The sequence below is a fragment of the Crassostrea angulata genome, chromosome 2, assembly GCF_025612915.1.
Source record: "Crassostrea angulata isolate pt1a10 chromosome 2, ASM2561291v2, whole genome shotgun sequence".
NCBI lineage: Eukaryota > Metazoa > Mollusca > Bivalvia > Ostreida > Ostreidae > Magallana > Magallana angulata.
The window spans coordinates 24,132,061-24,152,435 of NC_069112.1; positions in this window are offsets into that span (position 1 = coordinate 24,132,061).

Below are 20,375 nucleotides of genomic sequence, written 5' to 3' on the forward strand. Positions count from 1 at the left end.
AATAATTAAAACAGCACTTTTTATCTTCTTCTCGGTTTAATCAATGATACAGATAACACACCTGGTACGGTGACTTACACCATCGCGTTAAAATCGTGGCCCCGCGATCACCGCGATGACAATACCACGACGGTGTAACGCGGAAAGGATTAAAACACCATCACGGTGTCGCGGGAAAATACGTGATCCGCGTTGACCGTAACGTATTTCGCTAAGCATTGTAGAAGAGAAAATGTCTGCATTGATGATTCTAAGTAACGCCACTATTCAAAACAACAATGTATGTCCCCATTAAAGTAGTCCGAGTATCGCACTACGTCATAATACGGATTTTACAATATTGTTTCGACTTTTACAAAGCGTTTTTGATACCCGGTATTGATTTTGCTCTACGTCGCTGTTGTAAACAATGGCAATAATAAGCAAATTAGAACGATAATATATGTATTCTATGAGATATACAAATGATTAATGTTGAGAATGTAGAGTGTATGTATTGATGATACTAATCGATTCCACTAATCAAAACACCAATGTATGTCCCCATTAAGAATCTAAAGAGCTGGCCCATTAAATATTCAATCATTTGTATCTAAAAAATGAACAACAATTTTAAATAGGTGTAAGAACAAAAAATGTTAGTATTCGTGAGACCTTATGGCTGAACTCAAGAAAAAGGGCTGCCCCCTTAAAACATAACTTAAAAACGATCAAGATTTTGTAATTCATTATAGAAGCAAAGATGTTGATCGTAACAATATCAGTTTTTAAAAACCATTGCCACATCCATTGATGACGTACTTACGGATTTTAGGGAACTTGATTCTTCAATCTGTAATGTGCTGAATGTGAATATTATTTAGTACAATTTACATTGAGCACTTCCGTTTTTCCGTTTCCTGTCCTGAGATGAAAAACCTTATTTGGACAAGATCTCAAAAACGGTAACAACTTGAACAATCAAACTTTGTGGGATGATAGACTTATGTATGTACACGGGCTAACACATTTATTTTGGTTTTATCCTTCGTACCTTCCCGTCTTCACAGGAAGTACAACCAATCTTGATTTTTCAAAAATAGTTTGGTTATTTAGCATGTAAGTAACATTTTAGCTACAGAAATACAAAAGGTTATCTACACATGGTAAAAAAACAAAAAAAAAGCTTCAACTTTCGTTGAGAAATCTCAAAAATCAGGTAGCCTTCTTTTATAAAAAAAAAAAAAAAAAAAAAAAAACTACCCACAAGATCCCAAAAATTGTGAGAGATCGAGCCACAAAATTTATAAGGATAATGGACATTTGATTGAACATGAGTTTTAAAGGTTTTATTTGGTCGTACGTCACTTCCGGTTCTCACTCGAAGCGTTAAATCAATAGAAGATTTTTAACTTTAGATTTTTTTAAATAATTTAAACAATTTGATGAACAGTAATGTGCCGTAGGTAAATGTACTAAAATATCTACTTTCAATTTCTTAAATTACTTCCGTTTGCTCGTTTCCGGTCCCGAGACAAATACCTTTTCTCAAAAAGATATCATAACTTAAATAAACTTGAACATACAAACTTTGAGGAAAGACAAAAAAATGTATGAATATATGTTAATAATGTTCTGTATAATCCGACGTAACTTCCGGTCATCATAATGAGCACTCAAAAATAACTTTGTAAAAAGTAATTTTTCTTTTTGTTTTGTTTATTTCTTGGGAATTCCTTTACAGTATATATCATACCATTTTCTGTCTATAAGAGAAATGGACTTTTTGTACATATTAAAACATGAGTCTAGTTATTAAGGTCTTCCGTTTCCAACGGAAGACCTTATAGTGTTTGTAGTGTTTTTTGTTTCTTTGTTTCTTTCTTTCATTCTTTGTTTGTTTGTTTGTTTCTTTCTTTCTTTCTTTCTTTCTTTCTTTCTTTCTTTCTTTCTTTCTTTCTTTCTTTCTTTTTAAGGTCTAGCTTCCGTTTCCAACGAAAGACCTTATAGTGATTGTAGTGTTTTTCTTTCTTATTTTTCCCCCCTTTTTTTGTCAACAGAATTTCTCAGAGATGGTTTGATAGATTTCCCTGAAATTTTCTGGGATTATAAAGACTGATAATATCTCGAGGTGCTTTTTTCATTTTTTCAAAATTTTATTTCCGATCGTCCGTTTCCTGTCCCGCATCAATAAACCTTGTTCCCTCGAGATCTCAGAATCGGCAAGCACTTGAATATCCAAATTTTGTGGGATGATAGACCTATAGCTTTAGATGTGTTTAAACTATTTTGTTTTGTTCGTCGTAACTTCCGGTCGTCACCGGAAGCACTTCAATTTTTTTAACGTGTTTGATTTTCCGTAGAATAAAGATATTAGTATAAATACTTACGTATGTAATCTACGCAATGTTAACTAAACAAAAAAATCTTCATCCTGTTAGATATCTGAATTATCTCAGGTAACTTTTTTTAAAACAAATTTTGGTCCCACGAGATCTCAAAAACTATTAGTGATACAGACACGTAACTTTCATGGATAATAGAAATTTAAATGAAGATGTATTTAACTGCTTTCATGTTGTCGACTGTCACTTCCGGTTTACACTGGAAGAGTTCAAACAAATCATTTGTTTATAAATTTGGCTGTTTTTCTTTGAAAATTTTAGATAAATTAATAGGCAATCAAATCTTGTTTTCTAATGTCTAACAAATACTAACCTCACTTTTCTTTGAGCACCTCCGTTTGTCCGTTTCCTGTCCCAAGACAAAATACTTTGACTCCTCAAGATCTCAAAAACGGTAATGACTTGAACAATCAAACTTTCTGGGATGATAGATTTATGTATGTAGATGAGTTTATACATTTTGTTTTGTTCGGCGTAACTTCCGGTCGTCACTGGGTGCACTTCAAAAATAATGTTTTTAGGTATTTGATTTATTTTCCGTAGAATATAGACATTAGTATAAATCCTTAAATATGGCATCTATGCAATGTTAAGTAAATAAAAAATGTACTTCCGGTGAAATGTGTTGATTATCTTAGGAAGCTGTTTTAAAACATATTTGGTACCCGCAAGATCTCAGAGACTGTAAGAGATCAAGAAACGAATCTTTCACTGATTATAGACATTTGATTGAAGATGTGTTTAAACAGTTTCATTTTGTCGAACGTCACTTCCGGTCTACACCGGAAGAGTTCAAAACAAATCAAGCTGTTTATCCGTTTTACTGTTTTCATTCGATAGTTTTGGCTACTTTGCTAAATAATAATGTTAGATAGGCAAGTAAATAATAATAACAAATTTAATTTTCATTGAGCACTGCCGTTCGTCCATTTCCTGTCCCAAGACTGAAAACGGCTACACGTATAAATACGTTACAGGTCACTCTTGATGGCTCGAACTTCGATCGCTCGGAGTGCGTCTCCGGTCCAAATTTCCCACCAATATTTCTTAAGGGGGATGTCTACACCAAATAAGTGTAGGAGATTTTTCTTTCATGCATTTGTTACTAATAATAGGCACAGTATTCAACAATAATACCAGTAGACCTCAAATTACAATGCTCTATTTTTAAGAGAATTTTTAAAATATCAGTCTGCTCCCAGATAACCCCTTATATGTCAAATTTTTAAACATTTCTGTTTAAAACTCTAATGAAAGTGAAATGTTGTAAAGTTTAAAAATGAAAAACAAAATAATCATGAATGAAGTTTTTCTGATTTTTATTGGAATCCACATAAATATGAAACTAAAATATTAAAAAATTCTTTTAAGGCAAACTGCTGGATGAAATCCCACAAAAATCTGGAAATAGAAACAATATTCGTTGGTTAATGAGATGAAAAAAAATGAAATTGAAAAATTAAAAAAAATACAGAATTATTTCAAAAATCTTGGTTTGAAAGATCCTGTTTAAGAGTTGTCTTTCTTGATTTTACTTGGTCTCAAATATCTTTGGACCAATTTTCTAATTTAAAAAGAATCAGGAATGAAAAATTAAAAAAGTATATGCTAAAATGTAGGAATAAGGCTAGTAGTGCTTATGATAATAATTGAATCTGAAAAATTATATTTTTGATGAATGCATTAATAATATTTGTATTATATGTATTATATTTAACTCTTTAAAACAAAATGTTAGTAGTTACATTGCCTTTTACTTTTTTATATACAATACAAATTATAAACAACCATATGCATATTTATACATACATTAGATGTCCATAGTGATACACATGTACGTGTGGTAATTAAAAACATACTTTTTTCTATATTCTGTCGTTCGCTCATTTGGCTTGCAAATCCGGATTCCGCTGCTATTGCTAGCCTACCTAGCTATATCTATTTTAATTAAAATACATTAGTTAAGTTTAAGTTTCAAACTTTCAATTCAATGCAAGTCTTATACTGCAAATGTTTTAAACTTGGGAAGTTGGAATCAATAATTACAAGGGATGGTACTACAGAACTTTAGTTTTATATTAATCAGTTAATTAATCATGCATAAAGGGTTCAAGTTAAAATTATCTGCTCACCTTTATCGATAATCCGTCACATATTTATGATCGTATGTTGCAGATGACATGACAAATATGTTTTGCCATTAGCAGGAAAACAGTATTTTATTTCGATTTCACGTTTTCTCTATATAACAGCTGATAATCAATGTTAGTTGAAAGCTTTAATCACGAAGGGAATTGATATTTATTTTCTAAGCGTTTTGTTGAATATCAGATGTCATTCTTATCTCATCTCCCTCGTTAGAAGAGTTCAATTGAACGGTGTATAGCTATTTTGTACCACGACATAATGCTATCAACCCGGAACAAAACTGCGTTTCAAACGGATGTCAGACATATTGTGACGATGTAGCCTTCCACCTTAAAACCCTTGATCCCTCGAAGTCAAACTGCAGTCCCGTTATTCAATATCTATTGGGTTTTTTTCTTTCGATACCCCGAAGTGACCGGTATATGCAAGCGTCACCTAATTTTAACTCCTCCTTGGTCGGGCCCAAGGCGATAGACGCGGCACCCGTGTAACGGAATGTTTCTTCAGGTGACACTTGTCTTGCAAGGTGATAATTGTTCCATGATTGACCATAACGTTGTCTAAGCTATATCACCGACTGTCTTAAGATAATTTTAACAAATGTACATAGAATCTTATTTGTTTTAAACGAGAGAGAGAGAGAGAGAGAGAGAGAGAAAGAAAGAAAGGCTGGAAAAAATTTAATGAGTTAAATGAGAGTAAGATTGTGGGGAAAACATACAAGTTGAGTTGATGCCTATGATAGCGACCTTATAATAGTACATCATGGAATATTTGTCTTCTATAAATCTGTGGCATATTTTTAACTCATCATATGCAAAAAATAATACTTTTAAATAATACTAATTCTAAAGTACACGTATATGCATGCTTTGCGTAATACATTGCTATGTTTGGGACTCTTGTACAATATTAACAAAATACATGCAGCAATAGTTTTTTAGAAGTTTGTGTTAAAAACAAAGAAAATTATGAGTTTTTCTTCTAATAATATTTATATCTTAATTCTAACAATAATTAAAACAGCACTTTTTATCTTCTTCTCGGTTTAATCAATGATACAGATAACACACCTGGTACGGTGACTTACACCATCGCGTTAAAATCGTGGCCCCGCGATCACCGCGATGACAATACCACGACGGTGTAACGCGGAAAGGATTAAAACACCATCACGGTGTCGCGGGAAAATACGTGATCCGCGTTGACCGTAACGTATTTCGCTAAGCATTGTAGAAGAGAAAATGTCTGCATTGATGATTCTAAGTAACGCCACTATTCAAAACAACAATGTATGTCCCCATTAAAGTAGTCCGAGTATCGCACTACGTCATAATACGGATTTTACAATATTGTTTCGACTTTTACAAAGCGTTTTTGATACCCGGTACTGATTTTGCTCTACGTCGCTGTTGTAAACAATGGCAATAATAAGCAAATTAGAACGATAATATATGTATTCTATGAGATATACAAATGATTAATGTTGAGAATGTAGAGTGTATGTATTGATGATACTAATCGATTCCACTAATCAAAACACCAATGTATGTCCCCATTAAGAATCTAAAGAGCTGGCCCATTAAATATTCAATCATTTGTATCTAAAAAATGAACAACAATTTTAAATAGGTGTAAGAACAAAAAATGTTAGTATTCGTGAGACCTTATGGCTGAACTCAAGAAAAAGGGCTGCCCCCTTAAAACATAACTTAAAAACGATCAAGATTTTGTAATTCATTATAGAAGCAAAGATGTTGATCGTAACAATATCAGTTTTTAAAAACCATTGCCACATCCATTGATGACGTACTTACGGATTTTAGGGAACTTGATTCTTCAATCTGTAATGTGCTGAATGTGAATATTATTTAGTACAATTTACATTGAGCACTTCCGTTTTTCCGTTTCCTGTCCTGAGATGAAAAACCTTATTTGGACAAGATCTCAAAAACGGTAACAACTTGAACAATCAAACTTTGTGGGATGATAGACTTATGTATGTACACGGGCTAACACATTTATTTTGGTTTTATCCTTCGTACCTTCCCGTCTTCACAGGAAGTACAACCAATCTTGATTTTTCAAGAATAGTTTGGTTATTTAGCATGTAAGTAACATTTTAGCTACAGAAATACAAAAGGTTATCTACGCATGGTAAAAAAACAAAAAAAAAAGCTTCAACTTTCGTTGAGAAATCTCAAAAATCAGGTAGCCTTCTTTTATAAAAAAAAAAAAAAAAAAAAAAAAAAAACTACCCACAAGATCCCAAAAATTGTGAGAGATCGAGCCACAAAATTTATAAGGATAATGGACATTTGATTGAACATGAGTTTTAAAGGTTTTATTTGGTCGTACGTCACTTCCGGTTCTCACTCGAAGCGTTAAATCAATAGAAGATTTTTAACTTTAGATTTTTTTAAATAATTTAAACAATTTGATGAACAGTAATGTGCCGTAGGTAAATGTACTAAAATATCTACTTTCAATTTCTTAAGTTACTTCCGTTTGCTCGTTTCCGGTCCCGAGACAAATACCTTTTCTCAAAAAGATATTATAACTTAAATAAACTTGAACATACAAACTTTGAGGAAAGACAAAAAAATGTATGAATATATGTTAATAATGTTCTGTATAATCCGACGTAACTTCCGGTCATCATAATGAGCACTCAAAAATAACTTTGTAAAAAGTAATTTTTCTTTTTGTTTTGTTTATTTCTTGGGAATTCCTTTACAGTATATATCATACCATTTTCTGTCTATAAGAGAAATGGACTTTTTGTACATATTAAAACATGAGTCTAGTTATTAAGGTCTTCCGTTTCCAACGGAAGACCTTATAGTGTTTGTAGTGTTTTTTGTTTCTTTGTTTCTTTCTTTCATTCTTTGTTTGTTTGTTTGTTTGTTTGTTTCTTTCTTTCTTTCTTTCTTTCTTTCTTTCTTTCTTTCTTTCTTTCTTTCTTTTTAAGGTCTAGCTTCCGTTTCCAACGAAAGACCTTATAGTGATTGTAGTGTTTTTCTTTCTTATTTTTCCCCCCTTTTTTTGTCAACAGAATTTCTCAGAGATGGTTTGATAGATTTCCCTGAAATTTTCTGGGATTATAAAGACTGATAATATCTCGAGGTGCTTTTTTCATTTTTTCAAAATTTTATTTCCGATCGGCCGTTTCCTGTCCCGCATCAATAAACCTTGTTCCCTCGAGATCTCAGAATCGGCAAGCACTTGAATATCCAAATTTTGTGGGATGATAGACCTATAGCTTTAGATGTGTTTAAACTATTTTGTTTTGTTCGTCGTAACTTCCGGTCGTCACCGGAAGCACTTCAATTTTTTTAACGTGTTTGATTTTCCGTAGAATAAAGATATTAGTATAAATACTTACGTATGTAATCTACGCAATGTTGACTAAACAAAAAAATCTTCATCCTGTTAGATATCTGAATTATCTCAGGTAACTTTTTTTAAAACAAATTTTGGTCCCACGAGATCTCAAAAACTATTAGTGATACAGACACGTAACTTTCATGGATAATAGAAATTTAAATGAAGATGTATTTAACTGCTTTCATGTTGTCGACTGTCACTTCCGGTTTACACTGGAAGAGTTCAAACAAATCATTTGTTTATAAATTTGGCTGTTTTTCTTTGAAAATTTTAGATAAATTAATAGGCAATCAAATCTTGTTTTCTAATGTCTAACAAATACTAACCTCACTTTTCTTTGAGCACCTCCGTTTGTCCGTTTCCTGTCCCAAGACAAAATACTTTGACTCCTCAAGATCTCAAAAACGGTAATGACTTGAACAATCAAACTTTCTGGGATGATAGATTTATGTATGTAGATGAGTTTATACATTTTGTTTTGTTCGGCGTAACTTCCGGTCGTCACTGGGTGCACTTCAAAAATAATGTTTTTAGGTATTTGATTTATTTTCCGTAGAATATAGACATTAGTATAAATCCTTAAATATGGCATCTATGCAATGTTAAGTAAATAAAAAATGTACTTCCGGTGAAATGTGTTGATTATCTTAGGAAGCTGTTTTAAAACATATTTGGTACCCGCAAGATCTCAGAGACTGTAAGAGATCAAGAAACGAATCTTTCACTGATTATAGACATTTGATTGAAGATGTGTTTAAACAGTTTCATTTTGTCGAACGTCACTTCCGGTCTACACCGGAAGAGTTCAAAACAAATCAAGCTGTTTATCCGTTTTACTGTTTTCATTCGATAGTTTTGGCTACTTTGCTAAATAATAATGTTAGATAGGCAAGTAAATAATAATAACAAATTTAATTTTCATTGAGCACTGCCGTTCGTCCATTTCCTGTCCCAAGACTGAAAACGGCTACACGTATAAATACGTTACAGGTCACTCTTGATGGCTCGAACTTCGATCGCTCGGAGTGCGTCTCCGGTCCAAATTTCCCACCAATATTTCTTAAGGGGGATGTCTACACCAAATAAGTGTAGGAGATTTTTCTTTCATGCATTTGTTACTAATAATAGGCACAGTATTCAACAATAATACCAGTAGACCTCAAATTACAATGCTCTATTTTTAAGAGAATTTTTAAAATATCAGACTGCTCCCAGATAACCCCTTATATGTCAAATTTTTAAACATTTCTGTTTAAAACTCTAATGAAAGTGAAATGTTGTAAAGTTTAAAAATGAAAAACAAAATAATCATGAATGAAGTTTTTCTGATTTTTATTGGAATCCACATAAATATGAAACTAAAATATTAAAAAATTCTTTTAAGGCAAACTGCTGGATGAAATCCCACAAAAATCTGGAAATAGAAACAATATTCGTTGGTTAATGAGATGAAAAAAAATGAAATTGAAAAATTAAAAAAAATACAGAATTATTTCAAAAATCTTGGTTTGAAAGATCCTGTTTAAGAGTTGTCTTTCTTGATTTTACTTGGTCTCAAATATCTTTGGACCAATTTTCTAATTTAAAAAGAATCAGGAATGAAAAATTAAAAAAGTATATGCTAAAATGTAGGAATAAGGCTAGTAGTGCTTATGATAATAATTGAATCTGAAAAATTATATTTTTGATGAATGCATTAATTATATTTGTATTATATGTATTATATTTAACTCTTTAAAACAAAATGTTAGTAGTTACATTGCCTTTTACTTTTTTATATACAATACAAATTATAAACAACCATATGCATATTTATACATACATTAGATGTCCATAGTGATACACATGTACGTGTGGTAATTAAAAACATGCTTTTTTCTAGATTCTGTCGTTCGCTCATTTGGCTTGCAAATCCGGATTCCGCTGCTATTGCTAGCCTACCTAGCTATATCTATTTTAATTAAAATACATTAGTTAAGTTTAAGTTTCAAACTTTCAATTCAATGCAAGTCTTATACTGCAAATGTTTTAAACTTGGGAAGTTGGAATCAATAATTACAAGGGATGGTACTACAGAACTTTAGTTTTATATTAATCAGTTAATTAATCATGCATATAGGGTTCAAGTTAAAATTATCTGCTCACCTTTATCGATAATCCGTCACATATTTATGATCGTATGTTGCAGATGACATGACAAATATGTTTTGCCATTAGCAGGAAAACAGTATTTTATTTCGATTTCACGTTTTCTCTATATAACAGCTGATAATCAATGTTAGTTGAAAGCTTTAATCACGAAGGGAATTGATATTTATTTTCTAAGCGTTTTGTTGAATATCAGATGTCATTCTTATCTCATCTCCCTCGTTAGAAGAGTTCAATTGAACGGTGTATAGCTATTTTGTACCACGACATAATGCTATCAACCCGGAACAAAATTGCGTTTCAAACGGATGTCAGACATATTGTGACGATGTAGCCTTCCACCTTAAAACCCTTGATCCCTCGAAGTCAAACTGCAGTCCCGTTATTCAATATCTATTGGGTTTTTTTCTTTCGATACCCCGAAGTGACCGGTATATGCAAGCGTCACCTAATTTTAACACCTCTTTGGTCGGGCCCAAGGCGATAGACGCGGCACCCGTGTAACGGAATGTTTCTTCAGGTGACACTTGTCTTGCAAGGTGATAATTGTTCCATGATTGACCATAACGTTGTCTAAGCTATATCACCGACTGTCTTAAGATAATTTAAACAAATGTACATATAATCTTATTTGTTTTAAACGAGAGAGAGAGAGAGAGAGAGAGAGAGAGAGAGAGAGAGAGAGAGAGAGAGAGAGAGAGAGAGAGAGAGAGAAAGAGAGAAAGAAAGAAAGGCTGGAAAAAATTTAATGAGTTAAATGAGAGTAAGATTGTGGGGAAAACACACAAGTTGAGTTGATGCCTATGATAGCGACCTTATAATAGTACATCATGGAATATTTGTCTTCTATAAATCTGTGGCATATTTTTAACTCATCATATGCAAAAAATAATACTTTTAAATAATACTAATTCTAAAGTACACGTATATGCATGCTTGCGTAATACATTGCTATGTTTGGGACTCTTGTACAATATTAACAAAATACATGCAGCAATAGTTTTTTAGAAGTTTGTGTTAAAAACAAAGAAAATTATGAGTTTTTCTTCTAATAATATTTATATCTTAATTCTAACAATAATTAAAACAGCGCTTTTTATCTTCTTCTCGGTTTAATCAATGATACAGATAACACACCTGGTACGGTGACTTACACCATCGCGTTAAAATCGTGGCCCCGCGATCACCGCGATGACAATACCACGACGGTGTAACGCGGAAAGGATTAAAACACCATCACGGTGTCGCGGGAAAATACGTGATCCGCGTTGACCGTAACGTATTTCGCTAAGCATTGTAGAAGAGAAAATGTCTGCATTGATGATTCTAAGTAACGCCACTATTCAAAACAACAATGTATGTCCCCATTAAAGTAGTCCGAGTATCGCACTACGTCATAATACGGATTTTACAATATTGTTTCGACTTTTACAAAGCGTTTTTGATACCCGGTATTGATTTTGCTCTACGTCGCTGTTGTAAACAATGGCAATAATAAGCAAATTAGAACGATAATATATGTATTCTATGAGATATACAAATGATTAATGTTGAGAATGTAGAGTGTATGTATTGATGATACTAATCGATTCCACTAATCAAAACACCAATGTATGTCCCCATTAAGAATCTAAAGAGCTGGCCCATTAAATATTCAATCATTTGTATCTAAAAAATGAACAACAATTTTAAATAGGTGTAAGAACAAAAAATGTTAGTATTCGTGAGACCTTATGGCTGAACTCAAGAAAAAGGGCTGCCCCCTTAAAACATAACTTAAAAACGATCAAGATTTTGTAATTCATTATAGAAGCAAAGATGTTGATCGTAACAATATCAGTTTTTAAAAACCATTGCCACATCCATTGATGACGTACTTACGGATTTTAGGGAACTTGATTCTTCAATCTGTAATGTGCTGAATGTGAATATTATTTAGTACAATTTACATTGAGCACTTCCGTTTTTCCGTTTCCTGTCCTGAGATGAAAAACCTTATTTGGACAAGATCTCAAAAACGGTAACAACTTGAACAATCAAACTTTGTGGGATGATAGACTTATGTATGTACACGGGCTAACACATTTATTTTGGTTTTATCCTTCGTACCTTCCCGTCTTCACAGGAAGTACAACCAATCTTGATTTTTCAAAAATAGTTTGGTTATTTAGCATGTAAGTAACATTTTAGCTACAGAAATACAAAAGGTTATCTACACATGGTAAAAAAACAAAAAAAAAAGCTTCAACTTTCGTTGAGAAATCTCAAAAATCAGGTAGCCTTCTTTTATAAAAAAAAAAAAAAAAAAAAAAAAAAAAACTACCCACAAGATCCCAAAAATTGTGAGAGATCGAGCCACAAAATTTATAAGGATAATGGACATTTGATTGAACATGAGTTTTAAAGGTTTTATTTGGTCGTACGTCACTTCCGGTTCTCACTCGAAGCGTTAAATCAATAGAAGATTTTTAACTTTAGATTTTTTTAAATAATTTAAACAATTTGATGAACAGTAATGTGCCGTAGGTAAATGTACTAAAATATCTACTTTCAATTTCTTAAATTACTTCCGTTTGCTCGTTTCCGGTCCCGAGACAAATACCTTTTCTCAAAAAGATATTATAACTTAAATAAACTTGAACATACAAACTTTGAGGAAAGACAAAAAAATTTATGAATATATGTTAATAATGTTCTGTATAATCCGACGTAACTTCCGGTCATCATAATGAGCACTCAAAAATAACTTTGTAAAAAGTAATTTTTCTTTTTGTTTTGTTTATTTCTTGGGAATTCCTTTACAGTATATATCATACCATTTTCTGTCTATAAGAGAAATGGACTTTTTGTACATATTAAAACATGAGTCTAGTTATTAAGGTCTTCCGTTTCCAACGGAAGACCTTATAGTGTTTGTAGTGTTTTTTGTTTCTTTGTTTCTTTCTTTCATTCTTTGTTTGTTTGTTTGTTTGTTTCTTTCTTTCTTTCTTTCTTTCTTTCTTTCTTTCTTTCTTTCTTTCTTTCTTTCTTTCTTTCTTTCTTTCTTTCTTTCTTTCTTTTTAAGGTCTAGCTTCCGTTTCCAACGAAAGACCTTATAGTGATTGTAGTGTTTTTCTTTCTTATTTTTCCCCCCTTTTTTTGTCAACAGAATTTCTCAGAGATGGTTTGATAGATTTCCCTGAAATTTTCTGGGATTATAAAGACTGATAATATCTCGAGGTGCTTTTTTCATTTTTTCAAAATTTTATTTCCGATCGTCCGTTTCCTGTCCCGCATCAATAAACCTTGTTCCCTCGAGATCTCAGAATCGGCAAGCACTTGAATATCCAAATTTTGTGGGATGATAGACCTATAGCTTTAGATGTGTTTAAACTATTTTGTTTTGTTCGTCGTAACTTCCGGTCGTCACCGGAAGCACTTCAATTTTTTTAACGTGTTTGATTTTCCGTAGAATAAAGATATTAGTATAAATACTTACGTATGTAATCTACGCAATGTTAACTAAACAAAAAAATCTTCATCCTGTTAGATATCTGAATTATCTCAGGTAACTTTTTTTAAAACAAATTTTGGTCCCACGAGATCTCAAAAACTATTAGTGATACAGACACGTAACTTTCATGGATAATAGAAATTTAAATGAAGATGTATTTAACTGCTTTCATGTTGTCGACTGTCACTTCCGGTTTACACTGGAAGAGTTCAAACAAATCATTTGTTTATAAATTTGGCTGTTTTTCTTTGAAAATTTTAGATAAATAAATAGGCAATCAAATCTTGTTTTCTAATGTCTAACAAATACTAACCTCACTTTTCTTTGAGCACCTCCGTTTGTCCGTTTCCTGTCCCAAGACAAAATACTTTGACTCCTCAAGATCTCAAAAACGGTAATGACTTGAACAATCAAACTTTCTGGGATGATAGATTTATGTATGTAGATGAGTTTATACATTTTGTTTTGTTCGGCGTAACTTCCGGTCGTCACTGGGTGCACTTCAAAAATAATGTTTTTAGGTATTTGATTTATTTTCCGTAGAATATAGACATTAGTATAAATCCTTAAATATGGCATCTATGCAATGTTAAGTAAATAAAAAATGTACTTCCGGTGAAATGTGTTGATTATCTTAGGAAGCTGTTTTAAAACATATTTGGTACCCGCAAGATCTCAGAGACTGTAAGAGATCAAGAAACGAATCTTTCACTGATTATAGACATTTGATTGAAGATGTGTTTAAACAGTTTCATTTTGTCGAACGTCACTTCCGGTCTACACCGGAAGAGTTCAAAACAAATCAAGCTGTTTATCCGTTTTACTGTTTTCATTCGATAGTTTTGGCTACTTTGCTAAATAATAATGTTAGATAGGCAAGTAAATAATAATAACAAATTTAATTTTCATTGAGCACTGCCGTTCGTCCATTTCCTGTCCCAAGACAAAAAACCTAATATCGAAGAGATCTCAAAAACGGTAATGACTTGAACAACCAAACTTTGTCGGATGATAGACCTATGTATATACATTTGTGAACACTATTTTGTTTTGTCTGGCGTAACTTCCGGTCGTCACAGGATATACACCCAATACTGATTTGTTAAGAATATGTTGGTTATTTAGCAAGGAAGTAACATTTAAGCTAAACAATTACAAAAGGTCATCAACACACGGTTAAAAAACATAAACAGTTATACTTCCTGTACGACATCTCATCTGGATTTTTTGTACAGATTAAAACATGAGGAACGGAAGACCTTTTAGTTGCTATACCAATAAGAGTCTAGTTATTATTTTTTCCTCCTTTTTTGTCGGCAGAATTTCTCAGAGATGTCTTGATAGATTTACTCTTAATTTTTTAGGGATGATTGGAAATGATAATATCTCGAGGTGTTTTTTTCCCATTTTTCAAAATTTATTTCCGGTCGTGCGTTTCCTGTCCCGCGTCAAAAAACCGTGTTCCATCGAGATCTCAGAATCGGCAAACACTTGAACATCTAAACTTTGTGCGATGATATGCCTACATGTATATTTTTAGATGGGTTTAAACTATTTTGTTCGTTCGTCGTAACGTCTGGTCGTCACCGGAAGCACTTCAAAAATAATTATTTCTTCTCCATAGAATAGATATAAAAGTATAAATCTAAACATAGGTTAACTATGCGATGTTATATCAACCAAAAAATTATACTTCCGATGAGATATCTCAATTTTCTCAGGTAGCTTTTTTAAAAATACATTTTGTACCCACGAGATCTCAGAAACTATAATTGATCAAAGCACGAAACTTTCATGAATGATAGACATTTGATTGAAAATGTGTTTAACTGGTTTCATTTTGTCTTCGTTCACTTTCGGTCCACATAGGAAGAGTTAAAACAAATCGAGCTGTTTATCAGTTTAACTTTTTTCTTTGATATTTGTAGTTAGCTCGATGAAGAGTAATTTAAAAAAAACAAATACATGTATACAAGAAATATTTAATACAATTTACAATGAGCACTTCTGTTTGTCCGTTTTCTGTCCTAAGACAAAAAACCTTCTTTCGACGCGATCTTTAAACGTTAAAAACATGAACAACTAAACTTTGTGGGATGATAGACCCATGTATGTACATGTGTTAGCACTATTTTCTTTTTTCCGGCATAACTTCCGGTCGTCACAATAAGTACACCTGATTTTCATTTTTAAAAAAAATATTTTGGTTATTTAACATGGAAGTAACATTTTAGCTATAGAAATACAAAAGGTCATCTACACATGATAAAAAAAAAAGTTCTACCAGTACTTCCGTTGTGGCATCTCAAATACCTTATGTAGCCTTCTTTTTTGAAAACATAGTACCCACAAGATCTCAAAGATCAAGACACAAGATCAAGACACAAAACGTAAATGATTAATGGACAATTGATTAAACATGTGTTTAACGGGTTCATTCGGTCGTACGTCACTTCCGGTTCTCACTCAAAAACATTCAAGCAATAGAAGTTTTTTTTTAAGTTTAGATTTTAAAAAAAAATTACTCAATGTGATTAAACGTAAAGTACCGTAGGTAAATGTACTAAAATAATTACTTTCAATATCTTAAATCACCTCCGTTTGTTCCTTTCCGGTCTCGAGACCGAAACTTTTTTCTCAACGAGATAGTATCACTAGCAAAACATCCAAACTTTGAGGAAAGACAAAAAGTGTATGAAGTTACGTTTTCTGTGTTGTGTATGATCCGGCGGTTCTTCCAGTCGTCACAGAAAGTACTAAAAATTGACATTTTGTCTTTTTGTTTTGTTTATTTCTTGGGAATTCCTTTACAGTATATATTATATCCATTTTCTGTTTACAAGTGAAATGGATTTTTGAACAGATTAATACATGAGGAACGGAAGACATTTTTTATTGCTATAGCAACAAGAGTTTAGTTATGATTATTTTTCCCTCTTTTTTGTCCACAAGACTTCTCAGAGATGGTTGGATGGATTTCCTTGACATTTTTAGTACTGATAGAGAAAGATAATATCAATTTTTTTCATTTTTTGCAAAATTCATTTCCGGTCGTCTGTTTCCTGTCTCGCGACAAAAAGCTAGTGACATCGAGATCTTTTTACGCATTTTATTTATTTAACATAGAATTGAAATACATGTATAAGTATAAACGCTTACATATGTCATCTATCCGATGAATAATTAACAAACAAAAAATATTTCTGGTGAGTTATCGCAAATATCTCAGGTAGTCTTTTTAAAACAAATATTGAAACGCCGAGATCTCATAAACTGTAAGTGACCAAGACCCGAAACTTACATGAATGATAGACATTTGATTGAAGATGTGTTTAACCGCTCTAATTTTGTGAATCGTCACTTCCGGTCCACACCAGAAGAGTTCAAACAAATCGAGTTGTTGAAAAGTTGAACTGTTTTTGTTTGACAATTTTAGATGGATTGATAGGCAATAAAGTCCTGTTGTGTAATGTTTGAGAATTATTAACCTTCATTTTCATTGAACACTTCCGTTTGTCCGTTTCCTGTCCCGAGAAAAAAAACCCTTCATTCCATGAGATCTTAAAAACGGTGAAGACTTGAACAATCAAACGTTATGGGATGATATACCTATGTATGTACATGTGTTTACACTATTTTGTTTTGTTCGGCGTAACTTCCGGTAGTCACCGAAAGCACTTAAAATTTTGTTTCGGAGCTTTTATGAATGATAGACATTTGATTGAAGATGTGTTTAACGGGGTTTTATTTTGTCAACCGTCACTTTTGGTTCTTACAGGAAGGGTTCAAACAATCATGTTTTTAACAAGTTTAACTGATTTTTGAGGTTTTTCATCTAGTCTGATAAACAGTGATGAACGCTAAGCAAATGTACAAGAAATACCATCTTTTGTTTTATTAATCACTTTAGTTCGTCCGTTTCTGGTCCCGAGACAAAAATATTGTTTGAAAGAGATCTCAGATTTGGCAGAGACGTGAGCAACCAAACTTTGATGAAAGATTGTACAAATAGTTAACAAGTTTTTTTAGTTCGGGATTACTTCCGGTCGTTTCAGAAAGTACTTTAAAAATTGATTTCTTTCTCATTCTCGTTGTCTTGAATGGAAATAATGTTTGGATATATCATTCACAATATTTATCATATCTACTATTTTTCTATGTGAGGGAAGCAATGTCTTACAGTAAAATTGATGCATGTACAGTCATTTCAAGCATATCTTTTACAATTGTATGCTATGCTATGGTATGCGATTTTAATGATATGCTATGAGATTTGTATGCTATGCTATGAGATTTGTATGCTTTGTTATGAGAAATTAAGATGGAGAGCTTAATGATATGGTATGCTATGCTATGAGATTTGAACAAAAACGCCTCCATACACAGAAGAGTTCCACACAATTCGTACTTAAAGCTTAAAAAGCCAAAGTTTACTATGAATCTGATGTAGGAACATTTATTTTTTCAAATAAAAACATTCAAAACCGAGTTAAAATTCTGTTGTATGCTATGCTATGGTATGGTATGACGGATGCGATTCTATGAGATTGTATGCTATGGTATGAGTTCCAATGCTATGATATGAGATTCTAATGCTATGCTATGAGATTTCAATGCTATGCTATAGTGTATGTTGTGAAAGATATGCTTTAACTGATATATATAATATATCAAAACGAAAGACCTTTGTTGCTTTTGCAACAAAGTCTAGTTATTATTATAATTATTATTATGTTATATTTAATCATAGTGATTAAAAGTAGACATGAAATACCTTTAATAATTTAAATATGTAAGAAACCGTGTTCCATCGTAAGAAAATGTAACCATAAGGAACATTTGTTTTCAATCGATGACATTTGCATATTTCTTTTTTAATTTTTTTTTTCAGGTAAAGAAATCCTGTCCGTTGTCAAGTACGATGATATAAAATTCGAAGAAAACATTGAGGTTACAAAAATTGGTAAAGAAACAGGCACAACAAAGGGATATTTAACAGAAAATATTCTTTCAGTTAAAGTAGAAGGTCTCATATTTAAGAATTGCTTTGCTGTCAGAGATACGAATGACAAAAGATTTTTTGAAAGCGGAGATTCTGGTTCAGGAGTGTTCTTAAAAGGAGAAAAAACAATGCAAGCTCTAGGAATTGCATTCGCTTTCATGAACAATCACACGCTTGTTTGTAGGATTGATAAATTTGTGGATCATCTTGATGTTGCAATCGTAAAATATCATGAAAAGGACAATTCCCGTACGAAAAATTCCACCCTGACTTAAGGCGGACTGTAAGCGAAATTTGAAAGGCGGATTCCGTCTTTCATTCCTCTGAATGTATAACTAATATCACAGATTCAGGGTGGAGTCCGGGTGGTATATGGCTCGAAATATTTAAATGAGATTCAGCGTATTCCGGGCAATAAAAAATCGACTTAAAACAAACGGGAATCCGCCTTAATCTTAGGTGGATTCCACCTTATGATAAATTGGAATCCGCCTTAATATAAGGTGGAATACGCAAGATTTCGCCCTAAAATAAGGTGGAATCCACCTAAATATAAGGTGCAATCCGTCTTAGAATAAGGTGGAATCCGCCTTAATACAAGGTTGCGTCCGAATCCGCCTTAGGGAAATGATGAACACTTTTTACAACGGACAGAAAAACTTCTTTTGATTTATGCTTTTGAATTAAAAAACATAAAACCATCTTAAATTCCTGTTTATTTCCTTTTTTAAACACATCATAATACAGATATTACATCCAGAATATCTTTATATTTTCCTAATGTTTGCCTTCCACTTAATATAATGAATTGAACTTTTTGATTTACTGTCCACGTTTCCACTCTTTTGTATAGGCAGTTCCTTAAAAAGTTTCAAGAGTAGCTCAGATCTTCCTCGAATCTTTTCAGTAATTGCATCGCTAAAAATACTTCTCTCACATATTCTGAAAAAAATACATGTAATTTGATAAAGCATTACTTATAACCAAACACTCGATCAAATATAAATATATCAATATACATATAAACCTTTTCGTTATTATCATGATTATAAAGAATACCTTTCAACAATGTGAAGAAATAAAAAGAGATCCAATCCTTACCTTTCAAAACTTTGATTTTGGAAGGGTTATGTAAATGATATGACTGACATTCCACTTTTTAGTCTCCCATGTCCATTGTCCATCTGCTTTTGAGCTATAGTTTTTATTTTTATCAGATTGTTTCTCAATGCTCATACTAGGACAGTTTTAATATAAGAAGGCAGCTTGCCACCCTCCCAATGACTTGTTGGTATTGTTGCTTTCCTTGATTTTTAATTGTTTAGCATAATGTCAGTTGTTTTCAACAGCTTTCAAATCTAAAGGAATGAAGGGATTTCTATAGTTTATACATTGTGTGACATTTACGCACTGTCTAAATGAAAAATAGTTTAAACCTATTTTTTCTTCACAACCAATTAGCACAATTTTAACTGTACTTTAGTACTATAATTGATAAAGTCATGAACATAATCAAAATTTAATACTGACTTACTTTCGATATTCCTGTGTTAATGTCTTTTGCTCCACATAACGCGCACACTTTGCTTAACTCCATAAGACTTGGTTTACATTAAATAGCTGTAAATAATTTTCACTGTATTTCCCCCAAAAATAATTCTCATAACGGTTTACACGTCTAAATTTTGTAACACAAAGATGATCGGGAAAGTTAGGCATGACCGTTGTTGCCCTGAAATTCAAAACCCACAAAGCGCGAGCCTCTGAGGCCAGAAATATTTTAAGGGGTAACGCTGATTTTATGTTTACAAGT